Genomic DNA, 17416 nt, shown 5'->3' with positions numbered 1-17416 from the left:
AGCAATCGCTTTCCCACGAATAAGCGATTGCTACAGAGATCAGCGACGCATGTTGCCTGCGGGCGCGTTTGAGTCTATGGCTAGGAGCAACACTACGCTTTCCCAAGAAAATGTGCTCCTCTAGACGGATATCAAATGCGTAGCAGAAGAGTTTGCAATGAAGCAAAGACACTGAAATCACATTCCTCTTGCATCATTTTTCATGAAAATCAGTTGGCGGGGAGTACACTTTAGAAGCGTCAACTTTGCGGACGTGAACGCACAATTTATTTCCACTCTTCTCAAACAGAGTTGTGTAGATATTTTCTCTTTGGATAAGCAGTGCGGCGTCGCTCTAAGCGTAATATCGTCTAACCAAACAATTCCCTTCCTTCTCTGCTGGTTGTTGCTATTGTGACCCAGCGCCCAAAAACAGCCGATTATCGGGAGTGGATTAATTTAACCGAGGTTAGCCTTGCTCGTGCAGAGGTCTGGAGTGGGCACTTATAAGGGAAGACATCTGTTATTACACTTGTTATGAAACTCTCGATTTAACGAGCGTATCAGAACTTGGTGATTGCGTTCAAATTTAGAGGCTAGCCGACTGTCATGCCACCGATGACGTTCGGACGAACTTCTCAGCACTGCACACACCACGTATATCGCGTAGAAGCAAAACTCGCACTTCCGGCTAAAGTAGGAGCTGCCATTTTACCTTCGCGAAGTAGCCACTTGAGATAACTGGGTTTTAGTGTGGTTTCGAAACTAGTATCTCAAAAGAGCTCTGATTGTTCTGAAGGCTTCTGATTCTTTATAAACATAACATTCGTAATTATTTCAGAATAAACTTTGAAACTTTGAAAGTGGCAGTAATCACAACTCACCTATCGTTTTCACTTCCTGAACTTAAATTTAAGGAGGCTAAAGTTTAGAAGTATTGTTTGAGAAACGCGTTTTATTTTTTTTCTTCAAGGGAGGGAGAACAGGAATGGTGGAAAAGCAAATGAATGGTCGTAGTTTCAGTTGCGACTGAAGCTTTACTTGATATTGGTGTGCTGTAACTGCAGAGAAACATTTAAGGTTTAGAGCCATTTTATTTCGTTGGCTATGCAGGTTAACCACTTGCGGTGCGATCTCAGTCACACGGAGTATATCAATATTCCTAAGACTATAGACGTGTGACTTGTACAGGCTCAAGGTAGTTCAAAATTTCTCGGTCTCCATTGCTTTCGCCAAAGAAAATTGCTCAGTCATTTATTGACTGCGTTGTACGTCTTTTAAGCTGCTTCAGGTTCGAAGGGTGCAAACGGCTAGAACTAATTTTTGTCGCTGCATAAAGCACCGAGTGCTTGGGTGGTGGCATTACTCGAGAGTGTCGCGGACATTCTCGAGTGTTGGCAAAGTGGTTTGGGAATTAGTGAAAGTGCTCTATATTAGTTGCAATTTTTAATTCAGTATCACCCAAATTTTGTTTTCTATTACTGTCGTATTCATGATCTTTATTATTTTCCTCAGGATTTCTCATTTAGCGGTGTTTTTCGTTGGTCTGCGGGCATCTTAGAGCGCTCTCAGTGCCTCAGTGCCACTAGTACACTAAAAGTACAAGGCCATGGCTATTAATTTTAAAAGACAATTAACACAGCGCTGCACGGCATACGATATCGATCAGAATTTTTTGTATCAATAAATTGCGCTACAATTGAAATTTTTATTATATGCCTGTTTTGAAAATGAGACGTATGAGTGATGACGAGCTCTTTTTTTCTTTTGACTTTATTACTAAATTCATTAAAGCAATAAACTCGCGCTGTATTCAACACGCGGTGTGATGCTGTGGCTCTGGAGTCTACAGTGCATTGTGCAGGCAATGGCACGACTATGCAAGAGAAAAACTGTTAAGACATCATTGCAGTGGCACGAAATCAAAGCCTAGAAAATGTTAAAAAGTGTGAGAGTGGCACACTTCGCGTGCAAGAGAGCATGCGGATGTAGTGCAAGAGATGAGGCGGAAGTAATAAACACGCACTCGCCATATTTTTCAAGGAAAAGGAAGCACGATGTTCCATGCAGCACTGTATGCAATGCACGGGATCAAGGAATCAATTTCAAATATGCACAATAGTTTTTTTTTGTGCGTGCTAGCACCAACAACCGTTGTCGCTAGAAAGCCTTTGTTCAGTGTTACTCGCTTTCAGCTGTCATCTCCATCGTGGCTTTGACAACAAAACATGTGTCACCAGCTGGGTTTAGTCGCTACCATATCTAACTATTTACAACTATTTCAGTTCAGCATACTGAGCGACCGAGTACAGCAGAGAGGATAGAGAGGAAGGTATGCTATGTAAGGGGGAGGAGGATGAATCAAGAAAAAGAAACTGATTAAAGGCACTAAAAAATTAGGTGATCTAAACTCTAAACACTAAATCTGCAAACTGATCGGAAAGCGGTTCTTAAGAAGAAACGTATAAATGCGGTCGTTAATTCTAGGGCGATGCCAGCTGGAGTGTTGAAGAACTCTACGTTCTCGCAGCGGCAAGTGCTCAAAATTACTGAACGGGCCGAATAGGAACGGTCTCTGCTTGTAAAAGTGAAAATGGAGACGATGAATTCGGTCTTCGATTCCTACTTAACCACTGCAGTCCCACGCAAGCTCTGTTAGTCTTAGCTTGCGGAAAAGCCACTTTCGTCAGGTCTATTAGTGTCTTCTGCAACAGAAAAAAGACAGCTCTCGAGATTTTAAATCCTGAGTCACTGGAAAAATACGAATATCCAGAAGTCACCACAAATATGGATGACGAAACCGAAGTCAAACCAAATGAGTATAAATCAGCGGGATTCAGATCAGCAGTGCGTTAGTCACCTGTTGAAAAGAAATCCCTTTCATCGTTAACAATAGCGCACGGTCTTTTTCAGCGAAGAAAATGACGAGGGATCCTTGATTGATTATTGTTGTACGGTAATAAGATAACGCTAAAAAAATATAATGTTAGTCATTCTTAGGCGCCTCATTCCTCGAAGAGGTCAGGCGGTAATGTTCAACGCACACAAAAAAGAATCCACCGCGGGGTATTGATATCTCGAAATCAGCTTCAGTACCTGCAGCTCCTTGAATAAGATGTTACTGCCACTGTTAATAAGGAAGGCAGCAAATATTATCGCGCATATAAGTTGGAAAAGCAGAGCAGAAAACAGCACGTCATATTTGGCTAGTTGGTTTACATTCATCTTAATGTTTTAGCGTCCATGTCGGCCCTCTTTTATCTCTCTCGTCGTTGTCGTGCAATAACACTTTAGGAAAGAGTGAGAAAAGAAATAAACGGAGTTTAAACACAAACATATACAGTTACCCGAGGGGCGGGAGGGGGAAAAGAAGAAGGGAACACATTTGGTATGAAGGCTTTCGACTAGGACAAAAGCCGTGTAGACGCTCATTTGTGCAGTGAAGACCAAAATGTTGTGACGTCGTTCTAAGCGATGCCTCAAAGGTCTATAAATGCGGACGTGCCCATATCCTTATTCGTGCTTTTTAATGGCTCAATAACTTTCTACATCAACCATACTTTGTGAATTCAGATATAACGATCTTCATTTAGAATGTTCGCTGATGATTGTGTTGTTTACAGAGTAATTAGTGCAAACTCTAATTGAGAAGTCTTGCAAGATGATTTAGATACCATAGCAAGCTGATGTTTGCGTTGGGATATGTAATTAAATATAAACAAAACTGTTCACGTCACCTTTGCAAGAAAACGCGCTTGCTATCCTTATAGCTATAGAATTGGTGACATTACCTTAGGCACAAGTAAGGAATTTAAATATCTGGGAGTCTTTTTTACATCTGATTTACAATGGAACGGGCACGTTAACTATATTGGACAAATGACGGCATCAGTTTCGGGATTCTTGAGGTAGAATTTCAGTAATCTTCCAAGTAACTTAAAAACCCAGCTCTACTTCAGTCATGTTCGACCAATACTGGAGTATGCATGTGTTTGTTGGGATCCTCACACAGCTGAGCTTATAGACAAATTAGAAAAAATCCATAACAGAGCAGTCAGATTTGTTCTTGGAAATTGCAGCCGGAAACTTAGCATGACAGAAAGCAAACATGAACTTTAATGGCAAGAGCTAAATGATCGTAGAAGAAATGCTGGATTAAAATTTTATAACATTTATTACTCTAAAGAAGGAATCAACCGCGAAAAGCATATCCAGGCACCAAATTATATATCGAAGCGACTGGACCACGATTTGAAGGTCAGGGAATTTTCTTGTAGGGGTGACGTCTTACGTTACTCTTTTTTTGTTTGAACTGTGCGAGAATGGAAAAGTTTGCCATCAAGCACTGCGTATATTCCGATGAACAATGCTTTTTACTGTGCGTTGAAATAATATGTAGAATGACAGTTAACGTTTGTAGCTCCCCTGTTGTAATGCCCTGCGGGCGATGCAGGTATAAAATAAATAAATAAATAAATAAATAAATAAATAAATAAATAAATAAATAAATAAATAAATAAATAAATAAATAAGTAAATAAATAAATAAATAAATAAATAAATAAATAAATAAATAAATAAATAAATAAATAAATAAATAAATAAATAAATAAATAAACAAATAAATAACAGCAGCTTAACAGGGAAGCACAAGCTTCGACATCAGTCACAAGGCAACACACTGGGCACATAAATGTAGATATTTCGAGTCTAGTTCGCTGAAATGCCAGCTTAAGTGCGAAGAATGCGAAATTCTCTAACCTGCGCAAAGTGCAAAAAATCTGGCTCCGTTAGTAGCGCAGAGTGAACCTTATAAAAGCCTGTGATGTGTGCAACACATTTCTTTTGTCACTCGAAACGTTACAGTTTGCAATTTGTACAACTGCCACTTGTAGCGTTAGCAACGTCGCTGTCATAAAAAAATTGAGTAACAATTGTTTGCTGCGGGTCACATACACGCCCTACACCTACCCGCCTCCTTAGTGAAAGGTTTCTTGGTTGATGGACTACCTGCTGACTACTAATTTTCTGGGAACCAAAGCTCAGAAGCCATTCAGTGTGAGTAGACTTCATTCATTTTGTAATACAGGCGACCAATGTCTCCATCACGCGTATGAGGCAATTGATGGCGATTGCCCTGCTATTGAAAGTTCGTTTGAGATCACATTTGTGGAGCTGAAAGTCAGACTGACAAGCTGCGGTGGGTGGTAGTGAAATTACGTGTTCTTGGGTAACTATGCCGACTATGTGCCAATATGCGTTTTCTTGCTTCTTGTAGACATTTGTCGCTGATAGTTCATCTGCAGAAGAGTTTTAGGTGCATAAATATTTGTCTTAATTCTGGTGTTTTGAAAAAAGATCTGTTTCTTGTTACCTCTGCAACGTAACGATGACATTAGAGCTTAGTGATAGGCTAATATCAGCGCCTTAAAGTGCTCAAAAGGGTAACGCTTGAATTCATCCTGAGTATATCGCTCTGTTGTATTTTCTTACTGCTGTTACTGCTGCCCTTTCTTAATAACTGTACCTTCCATTAAATTTATTTCTGCATAGAATACAATGTGTCAGCAAAAATTATTAAACAAGCGAATCATAGACAATTATCAACTGCTGCACTCGAAAGAAGCTTCAGAGTGACAGTTATGACCGAAGAAGACTTAGCACCATACCGCTGAATGCCGCGCAGAATAAATGCAGCTATATTGTTTAGAAAGGAATAGAATATGATGTAACCGTGATGTGAGGTAATTTTCTGATCATTACGGTATTACTCCAATATGAGCCTCATGTGATGGCGCCGGTGATGGTAAAACGTGTGGTTCCTGTGCATGCGTTCGCTGGTTCAGTTTTTCGATGGAGGTAGACACCAAAAAAAATGCCGCCACTGCCTGGAAGACGTTGAAGTAACGAGCGTTAGCTGTTTGGTTTGCTAGACGAAGAAAGCGAAAAAGAACACGCCCGTTGTCCAGTTACAGCCCCTCAAGATACGTCCCAGACGGAACTTGCTTCGTCTGGGGGGTCATGGTGGGCCTAGAATTCGGCTTACGGCGCGATATGGTAACGCTTCAATTAGTAATTGCATGTGCACAATGTTTATCTATTATTTAATTGTGGATTTGTTTCTATACCGCAACCCATAAGGTTTTATTTGCCTACAAAATTCAGGAGACAACTGTCCCTGGAAGGGTGCCCCGTGTTGTCGGAGTATGTATAGCGGAACGGATGCGAATGTCCGGACCCCGTAGAGTATCTGTCATTAGTTTATGTTGGGCGACATTACTCGCCGTTCTGTGCCTATGTTTTTGCGAGGGATACCAGTCCCTTCCAGGCCCGTGGTCAATAAACTTCTCTTCAATCTGTTACGGTTCCATTTGGACTTATTTTTGGAAATGTGGCGGAGAGTTTGAAGGATGCTTCACTCCCGCCACCGGTTGGCCCGGTATTGCACTACCTCCGGGATCGGCCTTGTCTTTAGCGCGTCTTTACTATCCTATCTTTCTATCCCCTCTTTCAGCTCTCCTACTATCTGCACGCGGTAGCGATTGTGGCTCGGCTTGAGCCAGTGAGCAAGCCTGTGCACGTTCCTGTTCTTTCTTCCTGGCAACAACAGACAGACAGACGAATGTATACACAAACAGCGGTCCCATAACAGGACAGTTTTCCTCCTGTCGAAGGACTTGCCTTAGAGGTTGAGGGGGAAAGAGATGGAAGGGCACAACCATTCTTAATGCCCGCCATCTTGTATTCGAGGAACCGAAACTATGCTGCCATTTCGTCCCCTGTCGTCATTCTCACATAGTTCTACCATCATCTCTTTTTGCGCTGCTTCTTCGGAGGTCATGGCCTACCAACTAGCCCAACAACAAGTTTTGCTGAAGTATAGTTCCACCCCAATCCACCACATTGCACCGGGACGTCATCATTAGCACGCGGCAGGTGGTTGGTTTCTTTCTACAGTCACATTGTAGATGGCGCTATAAGTCTCCATGCAAGATATACTGCTTTCTAGTTGCTGCCACAGATGGCGCTGTGATCTCAGAGTGGTAGCAGACCCCACGAAGTCTCGAAACGTGATGAGTAAGAGCTAACACTCTTAAAAGGTTCGTAGATTGGGTTCCGCGTGCACGTCGTAGAAACCAAACAGGACGAAATTAATTCGCAGCCCTCGATCACGAAGCTCCTAGAGGTTCCTATGTTTTCCTTCGTGTATTCCTTCGTAGGAAAATCAATAGTTTTGCTTATGAAATAGAAAAATCAATATTTCAACTTATGAAATATGTGAATGACGCACATGACGTTCATCTAGTAACTAAGATTAAACAATTTACGACACTGACTAACAATAAACAACATAACTTACGGTGACCCGCTTTTTTTTGGGAGGGGGGGGGGATGTGGCACGGCTGATCACGCTGTAGTTTCTCCTCAGTGCTGTGCTCTCACTGCTGACGAATGGGCAGCATCGGGTTCATGCTGTCAGCACAGAGGTCCGATTTCTCTTACAACTGGAACTTATCAATTTGAGGAGCGGTGTCCAAGCCGCATCGCCGCTCCACAGCACTTAGGTGCTCACTCAGGTTTTGCTTACTTTGGCAGCTTCTCTTACTTCTCAGCGCTTGCTGTGCTCCTTAAACACGGGCTTCCGTGTCAACCTCGCGTGGCCCGTAGCGAAGGCAAAGCAACGGCTGCAAAAGCGACGGCGTCAGGTTACCAAGTTCTTCGGCTCCTCGTGCTCGCCCTTGGTCTCTGTATCGATCGCGTTACAACGCAGTAGAAGGTAACTGCTTCGTTGCCAAGGGGCAAGTTTTTCGGCGATGCATGGACTTATGCGAAAATAACTTTCTTCTTTAGCACGTTTGGCATGGGGAAATATTATTGAGGGTGTTGTTGACGGATACTCTTTTATTCTCTTATTTCTGACGCCATTTCTCCAGGTGCATTTATTAAAAGTAGCGTCTGCGGGTAGGGTATCCAAAGATTTTGAATACGAATCGAATATTATGCATCTAATGTATGTATTTCAATCGAAGGCAAAGGGTTGTATGCGTATCGCACATTCGAGAGACCTCAAGTATTTGTGAAAATTCGAATATCAGGGAGTGATTCGCAGGCGCCAGCTAAAACTTTCCAAGGTTCACGGACCGTGACAGTGCGACATAGAAGCTTTGTGCGTGCATCTCCTTGTACAACATGTGGCCACGTTGAGCCAGTTTTTTCGTTACATAAACTGGGTGTGCGCTCAGCTTTGCTGCACTTTGCTTACTGCAGCTGTGGAGTACAGGGACCGTTGCGCTGGGCAGTATGCTACGCTGGGAAACGAAGCTGAGTTGTACGGATCGCAAGTGAAAAGAAAGTAATGAGAATTGCTCGGGGCCCATAGATTAACGACGCTATGTATGGGAAGCATTTCGTCTTGCAGACCCCTTCACAGACGATAGGATGCGAGAGAACAAGAACAAATGGCTAACATTATGCTGCTCTATTAGCAACCGTATACCGCTGTGTCGCAACCTTAGAGCTGTCGAATAAAGAGTTGTTATGTAAGTGCTGACATACAGCAGTCGTCAAGTGACTGACAGCTGCTTGGCTGCTAGCATCGCCACTCTCGTAGGTGACTCGTGCAGCAATTTGGAAATTAGGCCCAGAGAGCACTTCTTTCAATTTGCCTCAATTACTTCTTTTTTTTTCTTCACGTGGCCATGTTTGATACCGTTAGCTGCCTTTTTGCGCAGGCCGAGTTAAGTTTTAGTATTATTTTACACATAAATTGACAACTTGAATATTTTGGGCGCACTATTCTGGGGCCTTTTTGTGTTTTTGCTGTTTTTTCTTCGGTAAAACGGGTTATTCGAAAAGCTTTGATCTTTCAGATGCGAATCATACATTTGGGTTTAAAAGTTTACCGGCTAATTTATCAAGGAAAATTAATGTTAGGGCTTGCGAAAGTAAAAATGCTGTAGTGCGCAAATTTATCTGATATTTATTATTCGGTACTGCAAGATATATATTAACTATTAAGCTATATAAATTCTAGAATACGTATCAGCAATTTGGGACCAATGCTCTTCGAACTTAATTAGTGCGTCCAAGCTCGTCCAAATTTACTCAGCCACTTTCATTTTCCTTAACTGCAGTCGTACTGAACGTGTCACTTCCATGAAAAACACGCTTAACCTACCGCTTTTAGCCTCCAGTCGGAAAATTTTCCGGTTATGTTGTGTTTCAAAAATTTTTGGAAACTGCCTTAACGTACGCGAAACTTATTCTGTCTTTCATTTCGACCGGGCTAAACCATGCTCTAAAAGTCGTCATAACTTACTTCCAGCCAAACGCTTCTTCGAAGACCTTCGTTCTCCGTACATAGGCATATTGAAACCACCTTCCCGGACCGACAGCCAGCATTTAACACAACCTGACTTTTCGTAACAAATTAACTAAGGCTCTCAAGAAATGTTCTGATTGCTCTCTGTCACTTTCGTTTGTTATTTTGCCTTACACTTACATTGTATGCTTACCAATTTAGACAGAATTATATAACGGGGAACATGGCACTTGTATTTTTGTATTTTAGTTTTGCCAACTTCAGTTTTATTTTGTAACCACTCCCCTCTGAAATACCTTTGACCTTGAGGGTATCAAAAATCAATTAATAAATGTTTGCATTTTATTATCATTTGAAAACTTTTTTATTCACATACGGTAATTGGAAGAAAAAAGTTTATTGAAGGTATGTATCGTGGGGTGCGGATACAACTTATGGTTGCGCGTAGCGAGCAGTATATATAATAGGGGCCGCATTTCGCAATCTTTTCGAGGTTTAATATTGTGCTCCATTTTACTGACACGTTTGAGGCAAGCGTCATAGCTACTAAGGAAAAGGCTTCGCCTGCTTTGGTATCCAAGGCAGGACTAAACACTGTTGGAGGGGCAGAAGGGAAGTTACAGAAAACTGTCTGTACAAAGGTCAGGCGCCGTGATCCGCATACATAAATAAGAGCCTTCCCTAATAATGATCAGCAGTCGTTTGGCTACTGCCCTTAGTGCTAACATTTAAGGGGAAAGATACGCTATCTAAGGCGCCCAAGTATGCATTGCAGAAGTGCCACTCAGCGTGGAATGTAGTTTGCCTCATGTGAAAAGCATGCAGCCGCGACAAAGTTAAGGCTCCCGTTCAGAGCAAAATCCATGTCTCAAAAGACATGGATTGCATGTCTCAAAAGAAGCATGTCTTAAAAGACTTCGCTTCATTGCGTAACTTTTACCTAAAGTAAAATCTCCATAAATATCAGCTGGGATTCGAACCCTCGCCAGCCAGGCACTCTAATCTCTAAGCCACTTGGGCACGTTGATTTGGCTTAGGTACTAGGGGGATAACGTGGTGTAGTGTTGGCTTAGTTTAAAGCTTGGCACTGTAGTAATTGTTGGGGTGAGCTATAGAGGTACCAATTAGTGAGGTGGTAATTGGAGTAACATTATGTACTCAAACTGCAGTGTGAAAGCGTTTAAAGACAATAATTTGTAAAAAATGTTGTTATAATTGTGAGAAATGTGTAAGTGTTAGAAACAAATTGGCTGTGTGCCATACAAACAGCTTAAGGGAGCTACTAACACTTCCGCGTCAAGCCCTTAAAGGCTGAGCTTCCCCAGGAATTCTTTTTACAAACTGGCTGCAGTACAGGTTATTCAGAGTATTTAAGAACCTATTGAAGTTCTCTTGATGGCCACGCTTCGTATCAGGTGATGATTGCCGTTCAAAATTAAATTTCATGGGCTCCCAGATAATCGTTCTGATACGTTGTCGGGTATGCTTTCTCCCATATTGCAGATTCGTACACTGTGTCACAAATGACCACATTGAAATTCAATCAGTTGTATCGCACGTACGGCGCGCAGCTATTACGTGGCCACTAAAAAAAGACTTCCCGAGTTGAATTGATTTATTCCTGACACCAGATTTACATTAAATTAGGCAAATTTATTGTCACGACAAAAATTCTGCGTGTGGTGCGATCAACCGGGAACTTTAAGGCCGGGACTATTCAGCACTTGTAGAGTTTTATACGGAGATTCGCACATACAATTTCGGTATGGTAGCTTATGATAGCAATTAAGCAAATTCGAAGTTTATAAAGCATGCATTTAATTCTACGATGAAACCATTGGCCTTCGTATATGAAACGCTACGGAACATATATAAATGATGAGCTCTTCCAAAATTTCGTGCCTTCTCGCGATTGGCAAGGCAGAACATTTCTGAGGCTCATAATTTGTTTCTGTAAGTAGTTATTAGGACGCTAAATAGAAATAACATTCCAGGAGTGCTTATTCAGCGTTCTATAGGATGTAGTCAAATGCCTGAATGGTCACTGCTTTTTTGTGCTGAAGAAAGAAGTTGCGTCGGAAAACAAGAGTGCTAGTTTCATCAGCGCCCCACGAAACATTAATCACACAGATTTGCAATTTTTTTGGTCGTAAAGTTGATGGATGGCGCACGGTTACTAAGCGGCCTTGCGCGTCATTTTTCCTAAATTATTTTTGCGGCACGCGGCGCTAACGCAGTGTATCCCTGATGACCTGGAGCCTTCTCGTCTAGCTTTTTCGGGATAAATAGCTTAGGCCCAAAGTGTTGAACCCCTCTTCACGCTCTGGTAGCTGCGGGGGGGGGGGGGGGAGGGGGGAGAAAAGACCATACGCGTGGGTGGATCAAACTTCTTTGGGCGCACCCAGGAGCAGATCCTCAGCATGAGAGGCGCGGGCTTGTGTTGCCGTTGTATAAGCAGCACGGGGTGTGGAGATGCGATACGCAGACGCCCGGCATTAGGCGCTTCCGCAAAATCACTTGCGAAATGTCTGCGAGTGTAGGAAACGCTTTACGCGGATGCTCTTGGATCAAGTACGCGGATGCTCTTGGAAAGCATCCTGATTCAAAGAACTACTCAACCACTCGTCTTAAACTGTGTGCGAAAAGCTACTGAGTTGCAGGCTAGTAGAGCTCCAGGCTTCCTTCCGGCGGAGTTGTGAATAAGCTCAAGAGCTTTCGATGAACCGGGTGAAGATAGCCTTCAACACAGCTTTTGTTACTGCTATGTTTGTGTGATGAGCCACTAAATAAGTGAAATGGGAAACCTTCATGTTCTCTGTTAATTTGCTTACAGAGCAGGCGTCTAGAGAGTTCATGTCAAAGTGGGTTAAAACAAAAACTACTCGTACACAGAATCCACAAGCGCAGTCATTTGGAGTTGCTTGCCGGGAAAACAGTTCCTTATATTGACAGTTAGCGATATCGCATTGTCTACGCTCCGTATTTTATAGCGTACGCTATGAATAAATATGAAAGTACCCTGGATACATTTTGAAGACGAAGGAGTATGTGCATCCGAAATGCTTTTCGCAAAAGGGCAACCGACAACATTAGCGTATATGCGCGGCCTTTACTGAAGCGTATACTACTGCCCGTGACGTGAAGGTGATGGTAAGGCTAGGTATAAGGTACATTGCGCTTGACACGTCAGTGGCGATTTTTTGCTAAAATAAAGAGGAAGACCGAGACATTCTACCACGAGGCCTTAATGTTCCTTGTAGCACCTCTCTGTTAAAATCAAGTATTGCGCACGGGCATCTTCTTGTTGCAGCCGGTAAATATATCCGAATTAGATAAAAGAGGTGCTACTGATTATTTGTGCACAATGGCCATCGCATTTAGGAACTATACACTCCCGCGTCAATAGAAGCCATTTCTTTATGCGCACTGAAAATATGTGAGTAACTAAAAGCTTCCAGTTGTTGGTGGGCGTTACAAATTCAGCCGTGTGACTGTGCACAGCTTTCACGCAACTCTGAAATAGAGGAAAATAACATTTTTAATCAATAACAACAAAGTGTGGCATAAAAATTCCTTATTTTTTATGGTCACCACAATGGTGTGTTTTGTTTTTTGGCACTTCGGGCAATTTACCGAAGGCCAGCAAACCGTATTATGGCCATATAAAGTCGGGATTGTCATCCTGGTTTTATGAGCCTAATACCTCGATATTTCACCGGACAATGAAAGGAGCCGTCGAAACAAAAGTGAAGCAAAAATACAACAAAAAACGGTCTCATGTCGTAGGGTCACTGAATTGTGCCTATTGTAAACGTGCGATCTATTTTTAATGACTTTGAAGAACGGAACACGTATAGCTCGAAACGCTGCTCGCGCTAATCAGGCAGAAATTTATCCACGCCAGGTAGCAATAACAAAAGAAAAATGTCGAAGACTTAGATGTGTGAAAAACACAGGTTATGACGGGCGAGCATAGAATGAGAAAGGACAGTGTCGATCCACTTTGCCATTTCGGCTTGTTTGACGCCAAGGCTTGTTTTTGGCTTCATGGAGGGTATGCATTTAGTGACGACGAAAAGAAGAGGAGCGGGAGTTGTGGCGTGGTCCAATTTTCGCCCTGGAGAGGGGACGAATGCGCCGCTGGGAAACGTGATTGCAGTTTACGGTATATGGGAATCTGAGGGGAGTAGGAGATGGGCTGATGACATAGATGCTCGAAACGTATACGCCGCTCGCTACGCTGGAGGTCATCCTAAGGGTTGATTTCAATGGGAGGTCCCGAAAGCTGTCAAAAAAGAACAGCTGAATCGGCTGATCATTGCTTCATTTTCTGTGGGCCACGTTATTGTGGCTGCTAAGATGCTTTATCTTTATTTTCACATTATTTGCGTACAAGTAGAGTTATAGGAATACATCGACTCTCCTTGGAATCCACTAACGCGTTTTGCTACTTTCTAGAACCTTTTCTCTTACACAGTTAGATGCTACTAGAAATCGTTTGATGCGGCGGTACTGTTAAATTAAGTGAGAAGAATTGAAGAGTTGGTAGGGTGGCGCTGGCATTTTTTGCTTCGACACATTAGCATCGATTAAACGAAATAAAAAATTCCAGATAAGATGAGAAAATAGTCAAGCAGAAGCGGTGAAGTCTTATTTCCCAACCAATGGAGTAGATTATCAAAGTCACAAAAAAATAAAACATGGCACAAAGTTTAACCGCGACATCTGCATTTCACGCAGGAAATAAATGCAACTTAATCAACAGTTTAACAATCACTGTCCTTCGGCATGTCAACACTGCTGCGCAGTCATAAACATCGTAAATGTGTGTTAGCAGTAGCGGTATCTAGCTCCGCCATATGATCGGCTTCACTCACGGTAAAGAACTCAAGGTTTTTGTTCCCCGCTGCTATTGCTGTTTACCTAATGTATCTGTCGCCCCTCTAATATCTACGAAAAACTAATAGGAAGTGTACTCCTTTAATATGTACAAATTTGAGAGCACTTACGTCTTTTTACGTGTAGTGAATGCAAAAGCATGCACGCGGGGTGTTCGGCTGGGGTCATAGCGTAATTACCTTGTGTGTTTGGCAAACGGTCGCGGGCAGTCACATGCTACTTGAGCCTACGAGGACACCGCGATGTTCTGGCATGCCAGGACGCCATCTGCGCCTTGCCAATGGACGTGGTAATTAACAATGGGAGCATGATGGGTAGAGAAACGTAAAATGATGCATCGTATATCTTTGCCGCAATGATTTAAATCTTGACAGAAAAAAACGTGAAGCGTATAGTGAATCGTGATAACTTATTATGGAAGAATAGACTACCGTACATTGCTGAACATATCTTCAGACAGGACATCTCGTTAGTGTCATAAAGCTGTATTAGCAGGCGATTCACAAGGCTGTGCGGCATTATTCCCCGAAAATACAAAATTTTATACCGGAAAGTACGTTGCATTCTCGCCATTGGAGACTGGGAAACAAATCGTATGTTGAATAAACTTAATAAATATCAAGCATACATCTCATTTTACTTCACGCAGCGAATAACTACTCAAGTGTTGCTGGTAACGTCGCAGAAGGTTTTCTTGATCGCATAACTGGTTTCGTTTTCGAGAACGTGCCAGAATTGTGCTTCCGCAGGTGTGTGTCCTTCTTGTTCTGGTCCTTTGTCTGCAAGCGCTGTGATCTCAAGATGTACCCCAACCAAATCGCCCAGCAACAAACCTTGCAGCGGATACGTTGCGTCGTAGCAAATATCTCTCAGTGGGCTGATGTTCTCATAGCACAAAAAGCATTTTAGCCGATGAGCTTGTCTGCTTTGGAAAACTAACCAGACAATCAGGAAAGCTGCGCTACAGTGGCAGCTGATAGCCTCATCTGGTGGTGCTGCTATTTGTGTCGACAAGGCTGAGATTAACACCGCCACCTGCCGTTGGCGGGTATCGGTTCCCGCGAAGTGTTTTTCAACGATTCCTGGAACCTTGGTGAGGCTGTGCAAACAGCCGTGGTCTTCCTTTGACACGTGTCGAGCGGATCTCATTTAGTGGTGAGCTAATCACAAACCGGTGACAGCGCACAATTGAGATGCACTTTGACGGTAATTACTTTTTATAGCGCGCTTTGCTTTTCCACTCAGCGTTCTGTATTTTACAGGTTATAATTTATCAATTTGCGCCAGAGTTGTATTTCCAAGTCATTTTTCTTTTTTTTTTTTCAGAACAGTAAGGCATACATTCTTTCACCAAGTTTTTAAAATCTTGCGGTATCTCTTCTCTCTCTTTTCGCTTTTACTGCGTCTGAAAGGTAGAAGGCACTGTCTAATTGCTACCTGGACAAATAGGAGGACAAAATCTCTGAATGGCGTGCTAAAAGAGAATAATAAATTTATGTTAGTATCAAGAATCACCTTCAATCAATTTGAGCTTTGCTGTTGAATGAATATATTGGTATATAAGGATATGGGGTACATACTACTCTTTTCAATTAGAGTACTATGCGGCATAAAAACACATTTACACAAAAACCAGAACAAGAATGGAAGGAGCTTTGAGTAGGGGCGTACTTTTATAGATCGGAAAACATCACCAGGTATTCCACTCCGTGTGTGGTGCCTATCGACACAAAATTAGGTTGCATGGTAGAACCCAGCGTATATTATTGTTTCATATTAATCACGTTAAGCTTTCAAAAGCTGTTATACACTTCTAAGAAGGTCTCATTTTTCAGGATGTTGCACTGGACGGCTCCCACGTCCGTAGCCAGCATGTTGCTTGCACGTCTGTAATGTCCAGAACGAAAGGCTTATAAGGTCCGTACAGATTTATTTCACTCAATGGACGTATTGAGCGAAGCTTCGCTGCTAGCGCAATACTAAGACGCTTTATTGTTTCATATCAGTGCTTTAAAGAGAAACGAACACACGTAGAACACGTAATACCAGAAGTACCTAGTGAGAAAGAAGACCGGCGCATTGCAATATGTTGGATGCAAGCTGATATGAAAGCAACGTCTAGGAGCAAGTGCGAATGACAACCCACACCGTGCTATAGCGGTGCCATCGCAAGCCGGAAAGATGATAGCAGATGGCACCATACATGTTTTACCCTCGTCCATTGTTCGTTCCTCAATGTATGACCTAGACAGGAAGATAAGCATTCTGTGTTGCGCCTGTTTTCTATGTCTACCCAACATAGAGTTAACTAGAGATAAAATGAAGGCCGACGGCCAAACATTAAAGATGAAAGGGAGCTAGAAGAACACATAAATCATATATAGTAAGGGTTAGTTTCCTGAGATTGCGTGTTGTAAGTACTACATGATTTAAATGTGGGAATAGGAAGAGAGCAGGAGAAACTATAAATTACGTTATTATTAGCGAATAGAGAAGGACGTCGTAGATCTCTTCTGCAGGCATTCATATCTGCAGCACAGCATTCATTTAAATTATATTAATCCGGCTACAAGTTACTATAGAAGCCTGGTTTTCAATAGGAACGAGTGGTAGGAATTGTATTGAATTATGTATGGCTATTTTTTCTGACACTTGACGGTCCGAAAGGGAACCACTTCTAAAGACCCTATGGGCCCACAATGGATCCCACTGTGTCATTATTACTGGCGAGCAGCTCAATTTGCAAGATCGCGATGTGAGCGTTTCTGATTTTTAAAACGCAATAATATGAAACTTAGAACATCATCTTGTTGCTTTACTGATTAGTTCTTCTGACCGAGGATGAATAAGAGAAAAGAGCCTTTTTTCTTCTGCACCAAGCATTTTTATATGCATTGTAGTTTGCATTGCCCAAACTAGCTTAAGTGGTGATAACCATAAAAACCACGCTTGGATCTGCAGATAACACTACACTTTAATTATGTTGTCTCTCCTTTACCCACGACAACGTTTCTTTGTTTTTTCCAAATTACCTTGCCAACAAAAACTTTTGTCATGAAAGAATACAATCTATACCTATGAATTTTGTGATGTATGCTCCACGAGACTGAGTGAAAACTATTCAGTTCATTTCTACGAAAGAACGTTGTCTGTGGTTCCACCTTCCTCTGCTGTCCATAGTCCTCAACAGATTCCAGCAGGAATGCTGCTTGTGGGC

The sequence above is a fragment of the Amblyomma americanum genome, chromosome 6 (assembly GCF_052857255.1).
Source record: "Amblyomma americanum isolate KBUSLIRL-KWMA chromosome 6, ASM5285725v1, whole genome shotgun sequence".
In the NCBI taxonomy this organism is placed as follows: domain Eukaryota; kingdom Metazoa; phylum Arthropoda; class Arachnida; order Ixodida; family Ixodidae; genus Amblyomma; species Amblyomma americanum.
The sequence above is the reverse complement of the archived record's forward strand: the minus strand, read 5'-3'. Positions refer to the sequence as shown.